At 36.7% G+C, this 23,406-nt stretch overlaps 1 protein-coding gene across 2 annotated transcripts in view; it reads right to left on the bottom strand.

Annotated features, from left to right (window-relative positions):
* LOC101738250 (protein toll) overlaps positions 1-23,406 on the bottom strand; it is a 151,937-nt gene that overhangs the window by 5,091 nt on the left and 123,440 nt on the right. The window contains exon 1 of one of the 2 annotated variants that reach the window (XM_004925618.5): positions 12,442-12,682. The exons of the other annotated variant lie outside the window; for it this stretch is intronic. The gene's annotated coding sequence lies outside the window, so the exon portion shown is untranslated. Of the gene's footprint in view, positions 1-12,441; positions 12,683-23,406 lie in introns of those variants that run through there. 2 annotated transcript variants of the gene reach the window in all.

Raw genomic sequence — 23,406 nt, 5'->3', positions numbered from 1 at the left:
ATTCGTAGTATTATAGATCCCGCTCACATTGGCGATGAAGGAAGTCGTTGACGAAGTCGAAGTTGACTCACCAGTCTCCATATTAATATGTCATCTCAACCGCACTATTTAGTGGCACCGAACGTTTTCTCTGTACCGTGTATAACAGAGGATTGACCTAAAGGTTAAAAGACTAAAACAGGTCAATCCCAAAACCCTTTATAACTACTCGACAGAACCCTAACATATTATAATGCCGTAGGGCTCCTTACAATAAACTGAATTGCGAGAAGTTGCTTTATTACGATTTTCTTTGAGAAAAAAAAACTTAATTTTTTTTATGACATTGTCAAAGGTATTCGTGACCCCCCAATAAAAGCCACAGAACAAATAAAAGAATAAGATTTATGTCGTTAGTGCTACTTAAATTCTACTAAAGCAAACTATTCGAAGGTTCCATAACTTTCGTCCGGTTTTATCATAAAAATAGTGATAGTCAGAGGAGATATTGAAGCGAAAATCTCATCTTTATTTACGACCAGTAAACGACGTAAGTCTTGGATAGTGTATGTGTACTTACGAATCGCTACTCGTGTGAGGGAAATGAAAATTTTCGAGTGATTTTAAAGCACGGAATCCATCGACTACTTATAGAGTCGCAAAACTGATTTTTCCAATCACCGTATTACGTCATACGTTTTTTTTAAGGTCACTTAAAAAAAGTCACGTTACCAATTTTTTTATTGCTTAAACACGTGGACGGCTTAACAGCTGACCTGGTGTTTAGTGCTTACCGGAGTGGTTACCCACCTTGAGACATGATTTGTAAAGTCTCACTTTTAACAGTACAATCATAATACAAGAAAACAGCCGGGCGACCATTTTAGCCTGCTTGCAAGAGCAAACTGAATAGAATTGCATAGCATAGCAGTTAACTTTAATATAAACGAGCTATATTGCCGGTTTGTACTTAAATAACGACCCTAAATTAATAAGCATGGAAAAGTAAAAGTTGACAAAAAGATAGAGGCCGATAAATGAAATAAAAAATATTTTATTATTATATCAAAATAATAACATTACCGTCACAAACAAACTAAGAATAAGACAGCTGCTGGATCAAATAAATTAAAAAAGAAAAGATAACAAAAACAAATCAGTCATCATTATGGTTTTTATTGCTTTAGATGGGGATATATATAGCTCACCCAGTGTTAAGTGGTTGCTGAATCTCATCACAAAGTGAATGCTTTCATCTACCGTGTATTGTATGGCTATCCCACGCTTCAAAACCGCCCGGAAACCATGTTTAGAAATAGGAAATTAACTGAACGATGATTGCAACTGGTCCCGTGTGGTTTCAACAAAAGAAAATCTCATGAATAACCAACCATGTTGGCGAAGAGCTGAAGTACTATCATTTGTAATTGAAGTACTAGCTTAAGTGATTGTTGATGTTAAACAATAAACAAAACGTTATTAATTCAACAGTCTAAGATAAGAGTACCTATGTGTTATAGTTACGGAAAATATATTATGCATGAAACATGAACAAGTACATCCAGTTCCAGAGTATCAAATTCCACTAACAAAGACACAAACTCCCACAGCAAATCTAACTCCAAATAGGCAGTACCATTAGACCAACAACGCCATAGGAAAGTTGGAATTCAAGCTTCAAATACACTGCACAGAATTTAGAGCTGTGTTGTATCCGGAAATCCCTATTACAAATTTATTTATCTACCCACGTATACTATAATAATAATAAGGCTTTCAGACTCGCGCGGAAATGTGGCTCATAACTTTTGTACCAAGTTATGGCATGCATCGCTTTTATGGGGGTCATAGGAAGGATTCTGTTTGACCATACAATATTATGTATGAGAGCTTTATGACTGCTTCGTAAAGGTTCCGAATATGTACGCGGTAAGCGGTAGTCTCATAAAATGGTCGCATTACTGTCATAATTTTAGATTTAACATGTTTCTGGTAGTTATTACAGTTACGCTGACCAGACATAAAATTAACGGGAATAGGCAGCCTCTCTCTCTGCACTTTGGTGAACCCATTTTAATGATTTTTATTGTAAAGCTGGTGCTTCTCGTGTGTTTCCATTTAAATTTTATCAAGATCTCACCAGCAATTCACTTTTACTGGAGGTAGGACATCATGTGAGTCCGCGCGGGTAGGTACCACCACCCTGCCTATTTCTGCCGTGAAGCAGTAATGCGTTTCGGTTTGAAGAATGGGGCAGCTGTTGTAACTCTATAGAGACCTTTTAGAACTTATGTCTCAAGGTGGGTGGCGCATTTACGCCGTAGATGTCTATGGGCTCCAGTAACCACTTAATATCAGGTGGGCTGTGAGCTCGTCCACCCATCTATGCAATAAAAAAATAAAAAATTAAAACTACAATTACAAACACAGAAATGTGGAACTAAGCATCTTTTTTTTAATTGTCGCGCTAATAAAGCCCTAGAGTCATTAAATTTAATATGCTAATAAATGTATTAACTGATAAACTAACAACCAGACAAAGAAATTCATTTCAAATTACTGTTTTAATGATGGATGTTAAAGTAATTACAATTCCTAGAATATTGGATAAGGCTTCGCCCTCGGCGAACCATTTTCCTTTGTGATATCATGATGTGACGTAACAATATTTAAAAATAAAATTACAGGATTTCGTTCATCTCCTTTAATTTAAAAATAAACAAGTATCTTTTAAATAACAGAGTATCTTACCTTACTTTTAATTAATTGTTATAAGTCTTACCTTGATATAATGTTTAGCATCTATACCTACCCTCTAAGCAATAAAAAAAAGCAATTTTTAAATTATGCTTAATATTTTGCATATTTTAGTGACTTCGACTAAATTAATTTTTGTTTTGTTTTTGTTGTAATTTTGTATTATAAATTCTCGATTCATGCTGAAAGCCAAAACTCATTATTAATATTAAAGTTATTTAACAAATTTTCGTCATAATCAATTATTCCTAAAGTCAACAGAAATGTCCACTTAACGAACTCGCGTTTTAAGTTAGGTAATTCATCAAGTTACGACTTGACTTGTGACGTTGAACTTAGAACTACGTAGAGATTGTTTATCATACAATTAGGTCTAGTTTCCTAGTGTCTGTTTAATCTTGTAACGGTATTCGGTATTACTGTATTCAGAAATAAAGTTTTAGAATCATTATGTATTTTTTACAAAAAAAAAATATGTTTAAACTTTAAGTAGGAAGGTTAGAAGGCCTTCCTTATCTACCCCTTCTTCTCAGGAGGCGCCGGAGTCCGCCGGTCTGTTAACCCCCTGACCGGATATCCGTGAACAGTTCTCCAGCGTTGAAAAAAAAAGGTAGGAAGGTCTGAAGTCTTATTTTTTTTTTTTTTTTTTTCCCTACCTATGCTGATAGCCTTGAGAGGCTATTTCAGCTTCACCCTAACGTTAGTAGGTGAGCTCGCGGGGCTCAACCGGAGAGTTGCTAACACTGACCCTAGCAAGAGCAGTGCTTCGCTGAATCTACCACCGGATCGGAAACGCGACCCACTGAGAAGATCCGGCGAGAAACTCAGTGGGCTGTGTCTATGGGTTAGTTCGCTCGTCGAGCCCTTCGTCGCAAGCGACGGGTTCGACGAGGACGGTGACCGGTGCTTGTGGTGCCTAAAAGCACCGTTAATGGATCAGGAGGATCCGTAATGACGTGCTTTGGGCGACGTCGACGGTTTACCATTCGGTCTACTGGGTCGGGTATGTAATTTCCAGCGGCTACGATGAGAGGGTTCTCATGTCGTGCCGCCTTCTCAAAATGGCGCAGCGATGCCGACTGTAGATACTTACTAAAAGAGTCGAGCTCCAGGTCGTCGTGGAGATCCACATTCCTAAGGAACCAAGGCGCTCCGACGGCTATCCTGCAGAATCGTGATTGAACGAAGTCTTATGCTACCACTCTTACACTTATATCCGACAACAGTAAGCGTGATTAAAACTAATTTTGTAGCTTAATCTTAATCTCGTGTTTTTAATTAAATTTCATTCCATTATTTTCGACCCGTTTCGAATACTGTACAGTTTTCGTCGATCCGGAGTTTTTACTGTGACGACTCGCAGATACCAAAGAAAATATTTTAAGAGAAGGCACTTTACAACAGAATCAGCTTGTGCATACCGCGAAGCAGTTGTGGGTTCATTCGACCCTGTCCTGGTGAAACTGGAAAGGCCTCCGGGCCACAAGTAATCCTTCAATCATAAAAAAAAAAAAAAAAAAAGATTCATTCGATCTCATGTCTCAATATTGTGAAGGTAATTGTGATAACTTCGGTAACCTTTAAACAAAAGGAGGACTGAGACGTTATCACGCAAAAATTCTTTTGCTCACATATAAGAATTAGACTAATAAATTGAAAAAGCTAATTCGTTCGACTGAAATTCTATCCTCAAATTTCTCATTTAGATAATGATAAAAGATTATATCGATTTGGTAATTGGGTAATTCGATTGAAGAGTTCCTTTTAATTTCGTTTTGAAATTTGAGCAGAGTAACTGAGGTCACGGTAATCGATGAGAACGATGAAAATTATATTTCTTTCGACTTTATTGTATTGTGAGCTTAATTGTATGAAGCACAAGATTCAATTTCACGGTAAAACTTGTTAGTATGATTAGTTATTTTTAGTCCTCGAGTGAATAAGTATTCAAATATCGTATAATTAATTACACATTAGTAAGCAGCTAAAACAGTAGACTATAGTAAATCGGCTACAGTAATATTTAAAAAATCTGTAGAACTAAAAGATATCCAATAAATTATAGTATTTCTCCAATATGATTTAATACGTACATTATTGAAAACATTAATATCAAATTCAAAGGCTATTTAATTGAGTCATTCTAAACAATTCACATAAATAGAACAATGGACCATTCATATCCTTTGAAACAGAGCCCATAATTTATCCGCTCCAAAAATGGATAAGACGTTGCTATGAACCCGTGTAAATCAAATGTAAACTTTGAAACAATCTCAATAGACTGTTAGCCAATATTACGGGATTATCTAACGCTACGATCGGTTCAGAGATATCTCACAAATGAAGCAAAAGAGGGTCGTCACGTGTGGGTGGCAGCCGAGATAAATGACCGCTGCCTTACCCAACTTTTTAGTAAAACAACTAACAAAAATGACGTAGCGGTAAAGTTGCCAAGAGTTTCCGCGTCAACAGGCGCAAGGATTTTCCTGTTACAACCGGAAAGAGAAAGGCTGGGCACTCGTTTAGGGGACAACAAAATTTATGGCATCACTCGTGTCTATTAAACTCACAGTACATCACAGCCACTGTTAAATCGAATAATTCATAATTAAAAGTACTTTGGCGGTTTCGTCTATCGTTTTTATTAACATTCCTTTTTGATATATATTTTTTATTGCTTAGATGGGTGGAAAAGCTCACAGTCCACCTAGTGTTAAGTGGTTACTGGAGTCCACAGACATCTACAACGTAAATGCGCCACCCACCTTGAGATATAAGTTCTAAGGTCTCAAGTATGGTTACAAAGGCTGCCCCACCCTTCAAACCGAAACGCATTACTACTTCATGGCAGAAATAGGTAGGGTGGTATCTACCCGCGCGGTCTCACAAGAGATCCTACCACCAGTAAATTATAATATCTCGAATTGTTTAAAGTTTTCTTGGTCACAGTCGATTAAGGTGTTTGTTATTCCAATATTATGCGGACTACCGTCTATTTTTCTATAAATTATATTTCTAGAATAACTTTAATGTTTCATTTCACATATTTCTGTGTAGCTGTAATTATATCTAAGACTCGCGAAAGCCCAAAAGAATACCAAACAATTAATTATATTTTTTACTGCCTGATTTCATTAGGTATTTTTCCTTTGCCCCTGTAGCTACTTAACGTTAAGTGAACCGTGAACTGATCCGCACGTCTACGGTGAAAATATCCAAAGTTTCTGCTGTAAAACTTAATATTCTTAAATGTGAACCTTAATCTAACAACTTACGGCACATTTTACTAGGGCACAATTTAATATGTGCCGCGCTGGTCATGTAAGCTCTGTGTATCATGTGACGTTGGACCATAAAGTAGTAAGATTTAAGGCTGCCCATTTCAGGTGTTCATTTACAGCCTACACAAATAACATCGTTGGAACATTGACTAGCTTAGTTACAAACATTAGGGGGAAATAGTACTAAAATTAGATTTTTGGCGCATCTAAATTCTCATTAATTTTAATAGCCTAAGCCCAGCCTTAAGCTGTTATTGTTACAAATAAATTAATCCGCAAAGAAGTAAAATTAGCATTATTAGTTGTGGTAAGCTCGCAGCGATATATATCATCAACCTGGCTATTTCTGCCGCAATGCAGTATTGGGTTTCGATCAGAAGAATGGGATACCCGTTATACAACATAATTGAGACTTCGACCTCATGTCTCAAGGTTGATGACGCCGTTAAAATTTTAATGTCTATGGGGTCCAGTAACTATGCAATGCTGCAAGGCCGTGAGATCGTTCAATAGCTTAAGAAATAAGCGAATGAAATCGTAGTCGTAGCTAGAAGTATACATTCGTATTGACCGATGCGAATTACTTCCATAGTTAGTACAAATGAATCCCGTAAAAATTCCGTAATTGCTGGTTATAGATATAAATTATAAATATTGTTACGCCGGTAAGAGTAACGCCATCTATCGTCGAATATTCGAACGAATATCGAAGGATCTAGTAGCACCCAGAACGCTCGAGAAGTACAACGCCATCTATTGTCAGATAGCGGTAACTCGAAATGTGTGGAACGTTCTCGATAATTCTAGAGCTGTGGTATCGGCTATGAAAGCGTTGCAGAGATGGCACGCAGACAGTCAGTAATCGGAACTACTCGAAGCGAAACAGCGAACAGATCACCTGAAGCAAAGCGGAAGAAGCGAAGTGAGAGTTTTAAGGTATTTGTCGAGTATTTTAAGTGTTCTTAGTGCTAATACAGTGTTAGCTTGTAATTCGGTAGAATTTTTTATTTACCCCGAACCCCAGCGCGTAACAATATAAATCGCTCGTTTACATTGTTGATGTCTATAGGCTCGGCTAATCATTTAGCACCCGGGGGGAATACCGTCCAAACATGTAAATAATAAAAAAAATGTTTTGTCGAATAAACAAAATTACGTGTCTGATATGTTTGTTACAAACAAATAAATACTCTGAGATGGCGACTGGATGTTATAACAAAAATCGTTATAGGGTCTCCTGTCAACATATAACATGTTTACCTTAATACTTAACCCTCTTCCTGTCAATGACACGTGCGCCAAGAGTACATTTATGTAATATAAGATCGCCTCATTGCTTTTAGTTGGTGATATTGCACTGTTCCCAGAATCGATTTCTGGTCGGATTAAGAATCTTTTTTCAAAGTCACCGTGATCTGAGTAGATGCTATCTCCTATTTTATGCCTATTTTAGTTCCCGAATTTTAACTTTTGTGTTTAAATGTCGAAAGCTTATAATAAAATTCGACATATAATCTAGCAAAATAAATATTATTGTGTTTATCGGCAGTGACGTTAAGAGTTCACGTATGTATAATATACTGGTGGTTTACAGGTGGTAGGACTTCTTGTGAGTCCGCGCGGGTAGGTACTACCGCCCTGCCTATTTCTGCCGTGAAGCAGTAATGCGTTTCGGTTTAAAAAGTAGGGCAGCCGTTGTAACTATGCTGAGACGTTACAACTCATATCCCAAGGTGGGTGGCGACTTACGTTGTAGATGTCTATGGGCTCCGGTTACTATTTAACACCAGGTGGACTGTGAGCTCGCCCACCCGTCAATGCAATAAATAAATAAATAAATAAATCGGCTATCAAAATTATTGAAAATGTCGTATTAGTGAAAATAGAAGTAAATAACGTTAAAAAATTACACGTCAAAGGTGATTCTGTTTTCCTTATTCGTTAAATCATTAGTACTGTCAGAGAGACGTGCGATACGATTTTATTAATGCTTCGAAGGAATCGGAAATGTAATTTCGTTTTGTTTACACGATGTCACGGGAAAATGTCAAGTGAATTTACTGAATTCATATTTATTCATGTTATATTGAACGTATATTTAGGTGAATTAGTTCCAAGGAGTAATGTATTGGAAAGTAACGAAGTTAAGTTCGAGAAACGATTGAATAATTATAATATTATTATGTAAATTACACAATAGGGGTGGACGAGATCACGGCCAATTGATATTGCCTTGACCATCACAAATAGACACCACCCTTTTTGAGATGAGGTCAGTCCCAAATATATTTTACAAGCTTTTGCCCGCGACTACGTCCGCGTGGAATAGTTACTTTGGCATAACGCTAAATTTTACCCTCCACTTCATTTACGTAGAAAGAGAAAATATTTTTGAATTATAGAATGTTAAGGAAGCTATTTAAACCCCTATTTTAAAACATTCTATATTGGTGCTCCACTTGTATTGGTCTTACCGTGATGCCATATATCCTATAGCCTTCCTCGATAAATGGGCCTATCTAACACTGAAAGATTTTTTCAAATCGAACCAGTAGTTCCTGAGATTAGCACGTTCAAACAAACAAACTCTTCCGCTTTATAATATTAGTATAGATAACGACTGAGACACCCCTGTATGCATTACTGCTTCACGACAAATATTGGCTGGTAGCTATTACCGACTCGACTCAAAAAGCGTTCCGCTACCTTTTTCTTTTCCTAATCGCAGTTTAGCTGGGATCAAGTCTCCTAATTTGTCAGCGGCAGGAATTTCTATCCTGAGATGCTATACTGAGTTGAGCCTAAGTTTTCAGGTCATACTCGCTCACTTCCATGCCTTTTTTTCATATATAAATAAATAAGTAAATAATTATTACTAAATAAACCAGTAAAATAATTATTACTAACAATTTATAATAATAAGTTTATCGATAAAATAATGGAGTACAATAGCTACACAAGCAAACACAGGCTTGTTGTGCCGATGAGTAGGTTACATAAGATACGAAATTCATTCGGGTGTTTGTCTGTGCGCCTGTACAACAAAATTCCACAAGATGTTCAGAACCTACATATACATAGACTTCAGAAAACTATTAAAGAACATCTGTGCCATAAAGTGTACTATAAAGTCAATGATTATCTAGAAGATTGCACAAAGTGGGAATGAGTTGCTCGCTCCGGGCATTTCAATATTGCAATAATTGTTACGTTATAATACTCATTGTAAAAAATAATATTAAAAAAAAAAAACTAATATTAAAAAAAAAGAAAAAAGACAATATGCCCGCTGAGTTTCTTGCCAGTTCTTCTCAGGACGGAGGCTAGTTTTTGTGAATTGTAGGTAGTTCTTTTTGACGTTTAACAAGTACGTACTTTCATTTATGTTGAATAAAAAATTTTTATTTGATTTGATTTGATTACGTATATTCCTTATAATCTTAAAGTTGAAAATCGCATTATTTATTCCGCCACGTAGAGGAGAAACTGCTTAAAAAAAACGGTTATAGTCTCTTTTAATTATCCTTAATTTAAATATACCTGAAGTTCAGAAATAATTCGAAGTATCAGAATTCAATTATAAATTTACCAACTTATTAATTATGCCCCAGAGGTTTTAGGCAAGTTAGTTAAGACGTGATTAGATTTTGTAAGGTTCAGTACGAAAATGAAACTATCTTGAGAAAATTCTGAGCATAATGAATTTACTTTGTACTAAGCAAATTTACTAGGTTCCAAAGTTACTATATATAACAATGTTACTATATATAACGAGACTGAAGTTAACTGATATCATATTGTTTGTTTATCGAATAGCTTACAGTTTATTTTTATCTTTGACGGTAAAGCAGGACGAATTATTTAACAAATAGAGCGTACTGTTATAAGACGGCCCTGTACCCTTTACTGCTGACACATCCCTATTTCCCTGCTCAGTCAGTGTTTCTAGTGGCCAGCAGTAAACTACAATTCCCATTAGCCTCAGTCCATTTTCAATCTCCGTCGCGACAACACGTTTGTTGGTTTAAAAGTTTTTTAAAAAAAAGGGAATATCCAGAACCCGTATAACAGTACGAAATTCATACTGACTCTACCGAACGATGATTTGAGCTAAAAACTTTAGCGATTGTGACGTTACGACAAAATATTGTATTCCTCAATGAAAAATGTAACAACGATAAATAATCTTCATATACAACCAACCACGTACGGAACAAACAGAACAATGAAAAGGTTTCCTGGCCTCATATAAGACGTACAATTTAATCCGGCCTGAATGTAATTAAAACACAAAAGCCGTCACTGCGTTCATTAACACGACCCTTAGGATGAGAGGCTTGTATGACGTCATCGCAGACACATTCAAACCGGTACGCTCTAAACAAAAAAAACATTGTACCCCACGAGGAGAGACGAGGTCTCAAAGCGAGCTAATTAATTATAGGGAGTACTTTCAATGCATAATACAATTCTGATGTGTTTATCTGAAAATTTTAGAGACTCATCTTTGTTTCGATAAAATCTTTTTTTTTTGTTGCTTAGATGTGTGGACGTGCTCACAGCCCACCTGGTGTTAAGTGGTTACTGGAGCCCATAGACATCTATAATGTAAATGCGCCACCCACCTTGAGATATAAGTTCTAAGGTCTCAAGTATAGTTACAACGGCTGCCCCACCCTTCAAACCGAAACGCATTACTGCTTCACGGCTGAAATAGGCGGGGCGGTGGTACCTACCCGCGCGGACTCACAAGAGGTCCTACCACCAGTAAAAATCTAGAGGAAAAAGAGTAAGTGCGCTTGAGAGATTCGCTGAGATTCCTCGGAAATGTTTTTATTTGATGGTTTTTTTAACAACGATTCTCAAATTTAATGAGTTACAGATATATCAGTATTGGTAATGTATTTAATCGCATAAGTACAAAAATATTCTTGATCGCGAAATGTTAAAGGTATATACAAATAATTTAGCGCATCGTCCTTTCGTGCATTGATCCATTATTGTTGTACTATAAAACTGAGAATTACAGTTGTTTCCTTCATGACTCGTTTTACGTAGCGGCTTTAGCGTTGTTGATGTCTGATGATGATATCAATAAATAATTGTAAATAGACATGCTTTAACAAAAACCGATTTCAAATCGAAAAAAAAAGATATTCCAAAAGAAAATAATATACACTAAAAACCTTAATCATCGAAATCGGTTGGTTCATTCATCTATTTGTCGCGCACGTACTTAATGCAAATTTAAGACTTATATGGTTTTCTCATGGATACCATTATTAGAACTAAACTAAATTAAAATGGAACCACACAGGAAGCGTCAGCTTTCTAAAAAAAAGAATCATCAAAATCGATACACCCAGTCAAAAGTTATGAGTTAACAAACATAAAAAAACATGCAGTCGAATTGAGAACCTCCTCTTTTTTGAAGTCGGTTAAAACCAGAAATCTTCCAACTAATAATAAAGTCGAAAGTTTCATGAGAAACAATAAAACGATCATGTTCATACCAAGGATCTAAGAATATATGCTCAACAAATGATACTTGTGTTTAAAAACAAAATCCCACTCAATACGTAAACAAAACACGTACTCGCCTTGTAGATATTATTACGTCTCAGTTCTCTACAGTTAAGAAAAGCTTAAATCGAATTGAAATAATTAAAATTACAATTACTGTTTCATCTGAGCGTTGTGCGCAAAATTATTACGTAAATGTACAACATACTTGAAGATGATCTGTTTAAAATTTCCTTTTTTTTGCAATTAAAATTTAATAATTATAATTATTATTCATTAATGACAATTAATAATTGGTATAATTTAATGTCAATTATTTAACGGCATGGTGATACAGCAGGACATTTTTCTTGGCGTCGGGTTTCGACGTGTCTATATTAATCCACGATGTCCACTAGTAACGGTGAATAATTAAAAACAGGGAGACGTAAACTCTACTTTTAACTGAATTATATGGACCCAAAGGTATAGAGTCAAAGTTGACGGACTTGCTGTCAACTTGATGGAAAGCGGACGGACACTGGCAGTGCTAGGAGCATCGCTATTCTGCTACTAATTACATATAAAATATTATCCACGATTCTCGTTTAAATAAGGCCATATTGTAGCGCTTATAACACTATATAATCTGTGTAAATACTATAATCTACAAATTTTGTACCAAGATCAGAAAAGAGGGCACAACATGAGCAAAGAAATAACTAAATCTCTCTAAAAAAATCTTCTAAATGAAAAAAATAAGATATTATTTAATCGTTTAAGTATGCATCTTAAATAAATTAAATAACTCAATGTTCCTAATAAATAAGAAATGAAAACTATATTTCTACTTAAAATAAAAACAGTAGGACAAAAAAAATCTAATAAAAAAATATTTATAATATTTATTTAGTCTTACCTGTTGCGAAGTATCCAATCCAAGCACAATTTTAAACCAATTTAACACCGATTAATTTAATTGAACCATTAAAAAGTTTAATACTGGTAATAATTATTACCTACTTCATAAAAATGAAACTGCTAAATTTGAATACCAATCATGAAACAGCAGCTGTTTGTAGGGGCGCGTAGACCGAGGTCTACGAGAGCTACGAAACGACTGGCGTGCTACAGCGGGAACGGCTACGACCACGAATGGCAACTGCAAATAAAGACACTCGGGGCAGTTCGGCGCATGTCGGAACCTGCCGAACACTGGAAAATTTTCATCTAAAGCTGTCCATTAAATAACAGATTTATAGAAAAATATATTATGTGATCATAATAAGTTGCATATTTTTAGTATTTATTTGTATTTAATCGTATGTCAGTCTATCTCATATTGTATTTATTTTTCACATGTGTATATAAGTATATATTTTTATGTAAGCTTATTAAGATATATAGCACCGTCCATGCTAGTTTGCTTATTCCTCTCCCTCCCTTTGCTTATGTCACCGTCTATTATTTGTGTTATATGCTTACTCTGTACATGTGGTGTCAAATAAAGACTTGTATATTGATATGAAGACTTATATATTATTAATATTATAATGTCTTAAGTGATAAATTTGATAAAATACAAAAAATCATTAAACTATAATTGTAATTCTTTCATTGATAGTTAAATATAGTACTGATAAAATTAAAATTTCTCGGGCGTAGAGGGCAATTCGTCAATATATTTTTTTGTAACATGGCAACCTACCATGGTCTTCTCTCTGAAGCCTCAGTACAACTAAATATATTGTCTATAGTATCGACTGCTGTGTCACTGCAGATACAAGAGTACGGGCGAGAGTGTAGGATACATTTGACGAGTCTCTTAATTAGAATCCCATATACCACGTGCGCCTCCTTAACGTGGGTATCTCATAGTAGACTCAGCTTTTACGCAAAAAAGGTTTTATTTTATTATAATTTTTTATTGCTTAGTTGGGTGGAAGAGCTCATGGCCCACCTGGTGTTAAGTGGTTACTGGACCCCATAGACATCTACAACGTAAATGCCGCCACCCACCTTGAGATATGAGTTCTAAGGTCTCAGTATAGTAACACCGTGGTTGTTTCAGCATAGTACATGAGCAGAATCGTTGGAGCCAGCTACCGATTGTTATCACTGGGCAGACTATCCACTGCTATCAAATCTATTTGCTACCGGTAGTAGCATGCATTATGTATCTATATCGATCTCACAGCCCATTTGGTGTAAAGTGATTATAGAAAACTATCATTATCAACTAGACTATCATTATCGACAAGCCATTAACATGTATACTATGAATACCACCACCCACTTTGAGATATGATATTGAAGTCTCATCTATATTGCATGTATAATGGCTGCCCCACTTTTCGAACGGTAAAGTATAGATTGCTGTCGCATTTTATTTGTGACTGGTAACCGTTATTTGGTGAATACTTTAGTCACCTTCATGATAACCAAATAAAGAGATTATGTGATGCTGAGTGGTAAGTCAACTCAATACCGACAGAAAGCGCAGAAGGTAGGTCACGATATACGAGTCGTAAATAGCTAGCCTTACTAAATCAACCGTCGATACTTATGTCGGCTTACTATTATATCTTAAGGGCAGCGAATATTCTTTTACGTACCGCTTCTAATGATTCCTTTTCAAGTGAGTAGGTATCTGAATCTATTTATATAGTATTAATTGATTTCAGCAATATTAGTATGCTTTTTCGAAATTAGAATGTTAATTAATTACAAAGTAAAACTTTTCTTTTAAGGCGGTAAGTGGTTACCGAATCCTATGAGCAACTAGAATACTGTACCTGGTTTGAGGTATGCAGTGTAATTCCCAATTCCTACGAGAAAACGGTTTTTATAGGAATAGTAACAGTTTTTCTCAAACATTCAAATGCGGATGAACATATGAGGCAAGAAAAAAATCAGTGACTATAGTGAATGGTTTTCTAAAATTTCGATAGCACTGGGAGTGACAATAACTAAACAATAATAGAATGGACTTAGAAACATTACTAAAGCATTACATAAAGCTATGCATTATGTGTGAAATTTCTAACATTTGTACCAAGCGGTGGAATGCGTTTATATAAATTGAAAAATTATTGTATTTAGATTAAAATGAGTTTGAATTTAGCAATCGATCGACAACCTTCTTGAACATTCATTTTCCACATCTTATAATGCAGCCCACGCAGCGCCAGACAACTTAATGGGATACCTGCCGACGGGTAAGTGGTGGCGCCAGCTGACGTCATACTGAGTAGAAACACCAACGCGATGTTTCCCCTTCAGGTATACAAAAGCGTGGGATGATTTTGTTTACATTAAATTTTAAGAAGATCTAAAATTTGATCTGTGTTGTGTAATAGTATTAACATATTCCACGCATCATGAGTGAAGGATTGTTTTTATGTTTTTACCGTGATAGGCTTACGGCAAATATTTTTGACGTGACAACGTCTTATAATTCGATGGAGCCGGCTGTACGCACGAAAAAACATGACTCATTGAGGCGTTCCATTTAAGGCTTGAAGTCCAAGCGAGAGCGCGCAACGAGCGACAAAGAGGCACAATCGGCCTCCGCGTTCGGCAGCGTTCTGTTATACGGGACACTATGAACTTCTTTTTAAAAAAAACTAAATTATGATTCACACTGGATTTAATAAAAAATGATAGGCGCGAGCGCGGCGAAGGATGGAGACGAACTGATTGAGTGAGTGGGGATTGCGATGAGGTATGGTGTGGATAAGGTTACGGGAGAGCTGATGCAGCAGGAATACGGTAGGGTCTGCATATCTACGGTACCGAAGCCCGGATATAACAGCCCCCCGGATGAGACTAAACTTACACCTTAAGGGTGAAGTTTAGGAATCAAAAGCGAAGTCTTGGAGTAGGAGAGGTAGGTGAGGTAAGTTCAATTTCAGGTTCGGGATTATCAGGAGCAAGGTGGATGGAAGGAGATTGAAGGATGCCGCTGGACCTAGGTTTACAAAACTTATAATATTTATAACTTAATACTAATAATATGAGTAGAATACAATACATGGTAGTCGGGACATAGTAGTGTTCATAATTTTTTACAAGTTGAGGCTTATTTATAATATTTTCTAATTTATGGTTAAGTAAATCAAAGTTCTCATTGTAGTTTAGTAACGGATCAAAATTTGGATATTTTATATTTACTTTTGGCATTACATTGGAGAACTTGGATTCGCTTAAATTAAGATTACTTATAATATCAAAATCAATTTTAATATGTGTAACATTAATCTGAATAGTTTCTTTAGATAATAATTCAATACCACGGCAATATCCGGTGCAACCCATGGGTATTTCAATGATACCTGTGCCAAATATATTTGTCTCATAGATATGTTCATCAAGACAATCAAGTGTAAATTTGGAGTTCTTGGACATGACAAAAATCCATTTGTTTTCTTGTAGTTTTTGCCACATTTCTATGTTTCCTGTTATGGCTTTAATTTGGCATTCATCAGGTAATTTAGTTAAATGTTTAGTAATGATTTCACTTTCACATGTGGGGTGAGTTGCACTAGATAGTGTATATATGTGGTCACAAATATAATTTTGACCAATGGATTTACATTTATCAAATGATTCGAAATGACAATACTTAGTTCTATCTTTGGAAAATCCAATATATACTGTGTTAGGGATAATCATAGCGTAGGAATTATTATTGATAGGGGTAGGTAAAGGCAACACACGATAAAGGTTAAATTCCAAAGGATATACTAAAGGTAGTTTTAAAACAAATACAAGTTTACCATTTAAATAATATGAACTAATACTAGAGACGTCAATTAAATTATGGACGTTGCTTATATCTAATGGAATTGGTAGTTCTTTTGAGTTAGGAAGAAATCTTAAATTATTAACTAAATCATTATAAAATTCTTTAGGAGAGTAAATTGCAGGATATAATACATTGTTTTTACTAAACATAAGGCCGTTGGATATGTCTTCTAATTTAAATGACAGGGTAAGTATGCTATTTTCTAGGATATTTACAATTTTCATCATTTTCATTTTAGTATTAAGGGTAGCGGAACCCTGACTCAAATTCTTTAGATTATCGGATAAAATAGTAACAGCATTATTTAGAGATTTTTCGTTATCTATTAATTGGTTAATAGATTTGTTAAGTGCGTCAAGCGCAAAGGTTGTAACTACTATACCTTGTTTTATATTTTCTGCTAGATCTTTTTGATCATCTTGTAATACTCGAATGGCGTTATCATAACGGATCGCATCATTTTCGTCTACTGTGCCGAACAGGGTTTTGAATACTGACCCGACACCACCGAACCACGCTGAGCGTTTTGTTCTTCGTGCAACGAGGTGAGAAACAGAATCGAAATCTCTCAGCATATCAGAGAAACGAACTTCGAGAGGTTGTAATATGTTTTCGCATTCTGAAGATTCAAATATCCTATTCTGGTTACAGAAGTTACGAGCTGTACTTAAGACGGCTTTAATGTTATATAAATGGGGACTTATGAAGGATACATTTACTGGGATGACAATACTTAAATGACCATTAATTAATTTTAAGGAGCCCATCGGGTCGAGGTAGATGCCAGGACTACTCTGCACAGGATGTATCTGAATAGCATCTGTTCCATGGATGCTGACACTTTTCGTAGCGATTCTGAAAGTATCATAGATTTTATTCCTTTCATGATACTACTGATATGGTTATGTTTATTTATTTAATTATATTTATGTATTAAAGCTATGAACGTATTTATTAGAAGAGCTAGTAGTTTAATTATGTTTTATACTACGGGTGCTGATTTTACTTCGTCGAAATGATGTTTCACGTGCCGACGATTTACCAGGAGGGAAAGGGTGTTATTGCCGTGAATTTTTACAACTTTGTAAGGACCTTTCCACACCGGTGATAGGGCCTTTCTAAGTCGGAGATGATTCTTTAAATACACGTAATCTCCAACCTTGTATTGGACGGGGCGAGAGTGTCTGTCATAATATGTCTTGGACTTTTCTTTAGAGACATTAATATTTTGTAGAGCTTTTTCTCTTGATATTTTGAGGCGGTGACTAAGCATCTTAAGATATTCAGGGTACGTGACATCTGATCGTAAATCGAAGACGGAATCGGGGAGATATGGTTTATGACCAAAGACGAGTTCGTAAGGTGTAAATTGAGTAGTGGTGTGGATTGTACTGTTGTAGGTGAGCATAGCTGTGTATACAAATTTATGCCAGTTTGTCTGATTATCATTCACATAAGACTTAAGGTATTCTTTTAGTGTTGAGTGACTTCTTTCCAGGGCGCCCTGCGTTTGGGGATGGTAGGGAGAGGACCAGAGTTGCTTAATTTTTAAAAATTGACACGTTACTTTAAAGAGTTCGGCAGTGAAGTTGGTTCCCTGATCAGTGAGTATTGATTTCGGGATACCAAATAAGGAAATGAAGTGGACTAAGCATTCGCAGGACTCCTCTGCGGTAGCATTAGAGATTGGGTATGCAATAGAAAATTTGGTTAAATCGTCTTGAAGAGTTAGAATAAACTTAAGCTTTGAAAGGCCAGCCTCAGGCAAGGGACCAACGAGATCGAGGCTAATCCTCTCAAAGGGGCGAGTAGAGCTAGTGGTGATTTGCATAGGAGATTTGTTGATCTTGCGCAGAGCTTTGTTTGATTGACACAGTTTGCAATTCTTGACGTAGTCTTCGATGTCTGAGCGCATATTTTTCCAATGATAACGTTCTTTAATTCTGCTTAACATTCGATTGGAACCGAGATGACCGGCGATCGGAATATCGTGGTTTTCTTTTAGTATTCTAGAAATTTCGGTAGGGACAGGGTGGATGATAGTATCATGGTGTATGTTTACTGTGGTGTTTGTGTTGTTGAATAGGTAAACTAGCATCCCATAAATTTTCACAAAAGAGTGTTGTTCAAATGAGCTCTTGAAGTCGGAAATGGCAATATCATTTATGTCACCTTGGAGTATGATGTCGTCTCGTGCGGACTTAAGGGTCTTGAATATGTCTGGGTAAGTGCAATTGTCGAAATAGTAAACCTTCGTAAATAGAAGATAAAAAACTTTTCCTTTAAGCTCTATTTTCATAAAACTATGAAGTTCACGTTCATTGTCAAGGATTGTACGGTCTTCTAATGAGGAAAGTATGTCTTCAAGATAAGGGTTTGAGTCATCGAAATCAATGGAGACAGGGATTAAAATAGTTTTTGAAGTGCTTTTAAGGAGACTTTCGTTGTGTTCTTTAACTTGAGTATTAAAAGTTTGGTTCTCGTCTGTGAAGGATTTTAGAAAGGTCGAGTAGTCGTCTGTGATGTTGGAATTTATTTCAGGTGTCGGTTCGTGTGTGTCGTTGACAGGATCTGGCAAAGGTGGAGGGTTTGGATCACTTGATTCGGAAGGTGGATAGAGAGGGCTGAAGTCGACGCCCTGGCTTGGACTGATATCTAAGGCACCAAGTTCGGTAAGGTCTTCGAGAAGGTCGGAAGGAATCTCAGATTCTTGGAGATTAGGATTAGCGGTGCCAGAAGTGGAAGATTGAGGTTGGTTTTCGATTATTGGGTTTACAGGAAAACGGGACAAAGCATCCGCGTTTCGATTGATTTTGCCCCTTTTATATTCAATTTCATAATCAAACTCCTCTAGTTTGAGTCTCCATCTAATTAATTTGGAAGACGGATCTTTGTGACTGAATAACCATTTAAGCGGTTGATGGTCTGTAACAATTTTGAAACGATGTCCATATAGATATGGTCTGAACGTTTTGGTGCCGAATATAATGGCCAAACATTCTTTTTCAGAAACGGAATAATTTAATTCGGATTTGTTTAGGGTTCGTGATGCATAGGCAATGGGGCGATCCTTCCCTATTTCACCCTGGGATAAAATGGCGGAGATTGCATAATCGGATGCGTCACAAGTAAGTACAAATGGTTTGTTAAAGTCAGGATAGGCTAGTAGTGGAGCTGTTATGAGTGCGTTTTTCAAGGTTTCAAAGGCGAGTTGCTGTTCATTTTGCCAAAGGAACGGGACATTCTTTTTTAGGAGATTAGTAAGGGGTTTAGCTATTTTGGATATATCTGGGATGAATTTTCTGTAGTATGATACGAGTCCAAGGAAGGATTTTATATCTTTGGGAGATTTGGGAGTAGGAAATTGTTGCACGGCTTTGATTTTTTCCGGATTAGGTTTTACACCTTCATCGGTTATTACGTGACCAAGGTAAGATACTTCCTTACGGAGAAATTCACATTTGTCGGGTTGAAGTTTTAAATTAAAAGTACGGAGCCTGTCGAAAATATTGGAAAGGTTGAGGATATGTTTTTCTAGGTCAAATGAATGGACGACTATATCGTCCAAATATACGAAGCATTGTATGCCTTGTAGGCCTGAGAGGGCAGAGTTCATGAGTCTCTGAAAAGTAGCTGGGGCGTTTTTCAGTCCGAAAGGCATGCGTGTGAATTCGAAGTGACCTTGAGGAATTGAGAAAGCGGTTTTAGGAGCATCTTGTGGAGACATCCTAATTTGATGGAAACCGGAAGCAAGGTCTAATGTGCTGAAATATTTAGATTTACCTAGTTGGTCCAATATTTCGGAAATATTAGGGATTGGATAAACGTCACCTATAGTGATGTCGTTGAGCTTACGGTAGTCGATCACCACTCGCCATTTGCGTTGACCAGATGCGTCGATTTTCTTGGGGACTATCCAGATTGGAGAGGACCATGGAGATGTGGAAGGTTTAATGATCCCTTCATCCAACATTTTAGTAATTTGGGATTGGACTTCTTGTTTGTGCACTTCAGGGAATCTATACGATTTCGTATTAATAGGGACAGAGGAAGAAGTGGTTATTTCATGAAGTATCGCGTCGGTACAAGTCAATTTGTCATTGGGTAAATGGAAGATGTCAGAATAAGTCGCACATAGATCATAGAGAGCATCTTTTTCTTCGACATTCAAGTGTGAGACACGTAATAGGTCTAGAACTGCTTCGGCTCTCTCTAAAGCATTGTTTTGACTTTCTTTGTCACTGACGGAAGTATAGAAAATTTTGCTATTAGCTTTTTCGTCAAATGGTATCAATTTGAGTTTTAAGTTTGAATTTACACGTAATGGATATTCGGAAGTATTCACAACTGATATATTTATTCTTGAGTTTGATTTAACTTTTACTATGCAGTTAGCGATGAGAAGAGAACTGATCTGATTTTGGTCTAAAATAAGACCCTCTTTAACTTCTGGATTTAGTACAGAGCATTCGATAACGGTTTCGGTCCTAGGAGGAATAGTATAAATTGGATCAGTGAATTTTAGATTAAGTTTAGTGTTGTTGACAACTAATGTGTTTTCAGTGTAATCTATTTTGCAGTTAAGTGTGGTGAAGTAGTCATTACCTATTATGCCGTCATATGGAAAATCGAAGTCAGAGACAAGGTGGAACTGGTGTTTTAACGAATCAAATGTTGCATCTATCATTCCTAGGGATTTCATTGGATTACTTTCGGTTCCTAGGCCAGAAAAGGTGATGAATTCATTTTTGATCTCGGGCATAGTTTCGATGGAAGATATTTTAATAATACTAACGGATGCACCACTATCAACGAGGAGCTTCAAAGGTTTGGGAGAGAGTGATGTCTTGATTTCTATAAATGGTAAGTATTTTTTTGATGGGCTAGTAGTAATATTATATGTTTTTAATATATTTCTTTTTTTTTGTTCAAGTATTGGAGACGTCGAAACTAGCTTAGGTTTGGATGTAGTGGAGAGGATAGGCACAGTAGGTAAAGCGGATACAGTGGATAAAGAAGGTACAGTGGATAAAGCGGACACAGCGGATACGGTGGATGCATTAGGTACGGTGGATACAGTGGATACAGTGGATACAGTGGATACAGTGGATACAGTGGATACAGTGGATACAGTGGATGCATTAGGTACGGTGGATACAGTGGATACAGTGGATACAGTGGATACAGCGGATACAGTGGATACATTAGATACAGCGGATACAGCGGATACAGTGGATTTATTTATATGATTTTGTTTGATATCGATTTTATTGGTTAACAATCTCCCTGCACGATACCTGACGGGAGAGCGATTGTGTTTAAATGACTGTTATCGACTTCGTCACGGCCTTCATCTCTCGATAAAATAGGATGGATGGGCTGATTAGCCCATGTACGACCCTGAGTGTTATTATTATTATTATTATTCGTGTGAGACCCCGGTTGATTATTGAATTTTCTATTATTAAACTCTCGTTTTCGGCAAAAGTCGATAGTGTGCCCTGGGGCCTTGCAGTACCTACAGATTGCAGGGTAAGTGGTGAATGAAGAGGCACTTTGATAGGTTGGCCGTTGAGGGGCGGTTATTCCGCGTTGAGGGAAAGCCCTACTAGCGGGTTGATATTGACGTTGATATGAGTTCGCGTTTTGATTACGATTTTGGCTAGGGTTGTAAACAGGGGGAGTTCTTCGCGATGTCACTTGCATTATTTTTTCCTCGGAAATTGCGAGGTTGATTGCGTCGTTTAGAGTTTTCGGATTTCTGCACCTCACAATCGTTGCTATTCGGGGATTAAGTCCCATTAAGAAGTGGTGTAGAGCCAGGTCTTCCATGGCCGCTGTTCGACCTGGGAGTTTTTTTGCTTTTGTGTTCGAAAAAGAGATTTCTGTTAAAAGTTGAGATAGATATGTCTCGACTCGTAGAGCGTATTGGCCGACATTTTCTTGTGTCCCTTGTCTGCTTTCTTGAAGGTCGGTTAAAAGATGTGAGTAATGTTTACGCTCACTGAATTGAGCTTTGAGAAACTCCTTTAACTGTTCCCATGTCGAAAACTCTTTGATGGAACAAGCAATTTCTGCTTTTCCATTTAATTGGCTAAGGATATACTTGAATAATATGTGTTTCTGTGATTCTGATGCTAAATCATATGCGTTGTCGCAATTAACTAAAAACGAGTTGAGGGTATCGCGGCTACCATCGTAACATTTAACAAATTTAAACAGAGTATTTAGGTCGAGTTCGGACATAGTGAGGAATGCGGCGGTCTTTCTTGTGACACGAGGAGATAGAGTAGGCGACTTAATTTCTATGTTGCTTGCAACCTGTTCCGGTTCTGGAATTAGTAAACTTAATTTGCTTTCTTCAATTTTAGGCACTTTTGGCATAGTATTTAAATTTAAATGTAGATAGAGGAGACGGAACAAATGGCAAACTACTACAACATTACATGGATTAGAATTCAATTACAAAAATTTAACAACCCTAGTTATAAAACGCAACAATGTCCGGAGACTTACAGAGTCAGCAGTATGTAGACGGCGGATATCGGCGCGACGAACAGGAGCATTCCGCAGCGATAAGGCAGGTAACAGGTAACAATTGCTTCGGCCTTGGATTGTTCACGATGAATTTTATTTGCAAGATTTTACGACGCACAGCCACCAACAGGATACAGGGTCTATAGATGTTGCAGGATGAAATAGTAGATAGATTTCTTCGCAGGATATTAAGGTAAATGTAGTACGCGCAGATCTTTTCCAGGATTTCCACGGGATGATGAGATTGGTATGCTCAGAATACTAGTGAGTATTTTCTTTTCACTTATTTCACTTATTTATTTAGTTATTTTCACTTTTAGTCGTTATTTTGTCACTTTTAATAGTTATTCTCACTTTTATTTTCGGAAGACGTTCCGGGGATTTTTCTTTTTTCAAATCCCTTGAGCTGCCACCAATGTTATACGGGACACTATGAACTTCTTTTTAAAAAAAACTAAATTATGATTCACACTGGATTTAATAAAAAATGATAGGCGCGAGCGCGGCGAAGGATGGAGACGAACTGATTGAGTGAGTGGG

Source organism: Bombyx mori, chromosome 6 (genome assembly GCF_030269925.1).
Source record: "Bombyx mori chromosome 6, ASM3026992v2".
In the NCBI taxonomy this organism is placed as follows: domain Eukaryota; kingdom Metazoa; phylum Arthropoda; class Insecta; order Lepidoptera; family Bombycidae; genus Bombyx; species Bombyx mori.
Note: the sequence above shows the minus strand (reverse complement) of the source record. Positions and strands in the feature narration are given on the sequence as shown.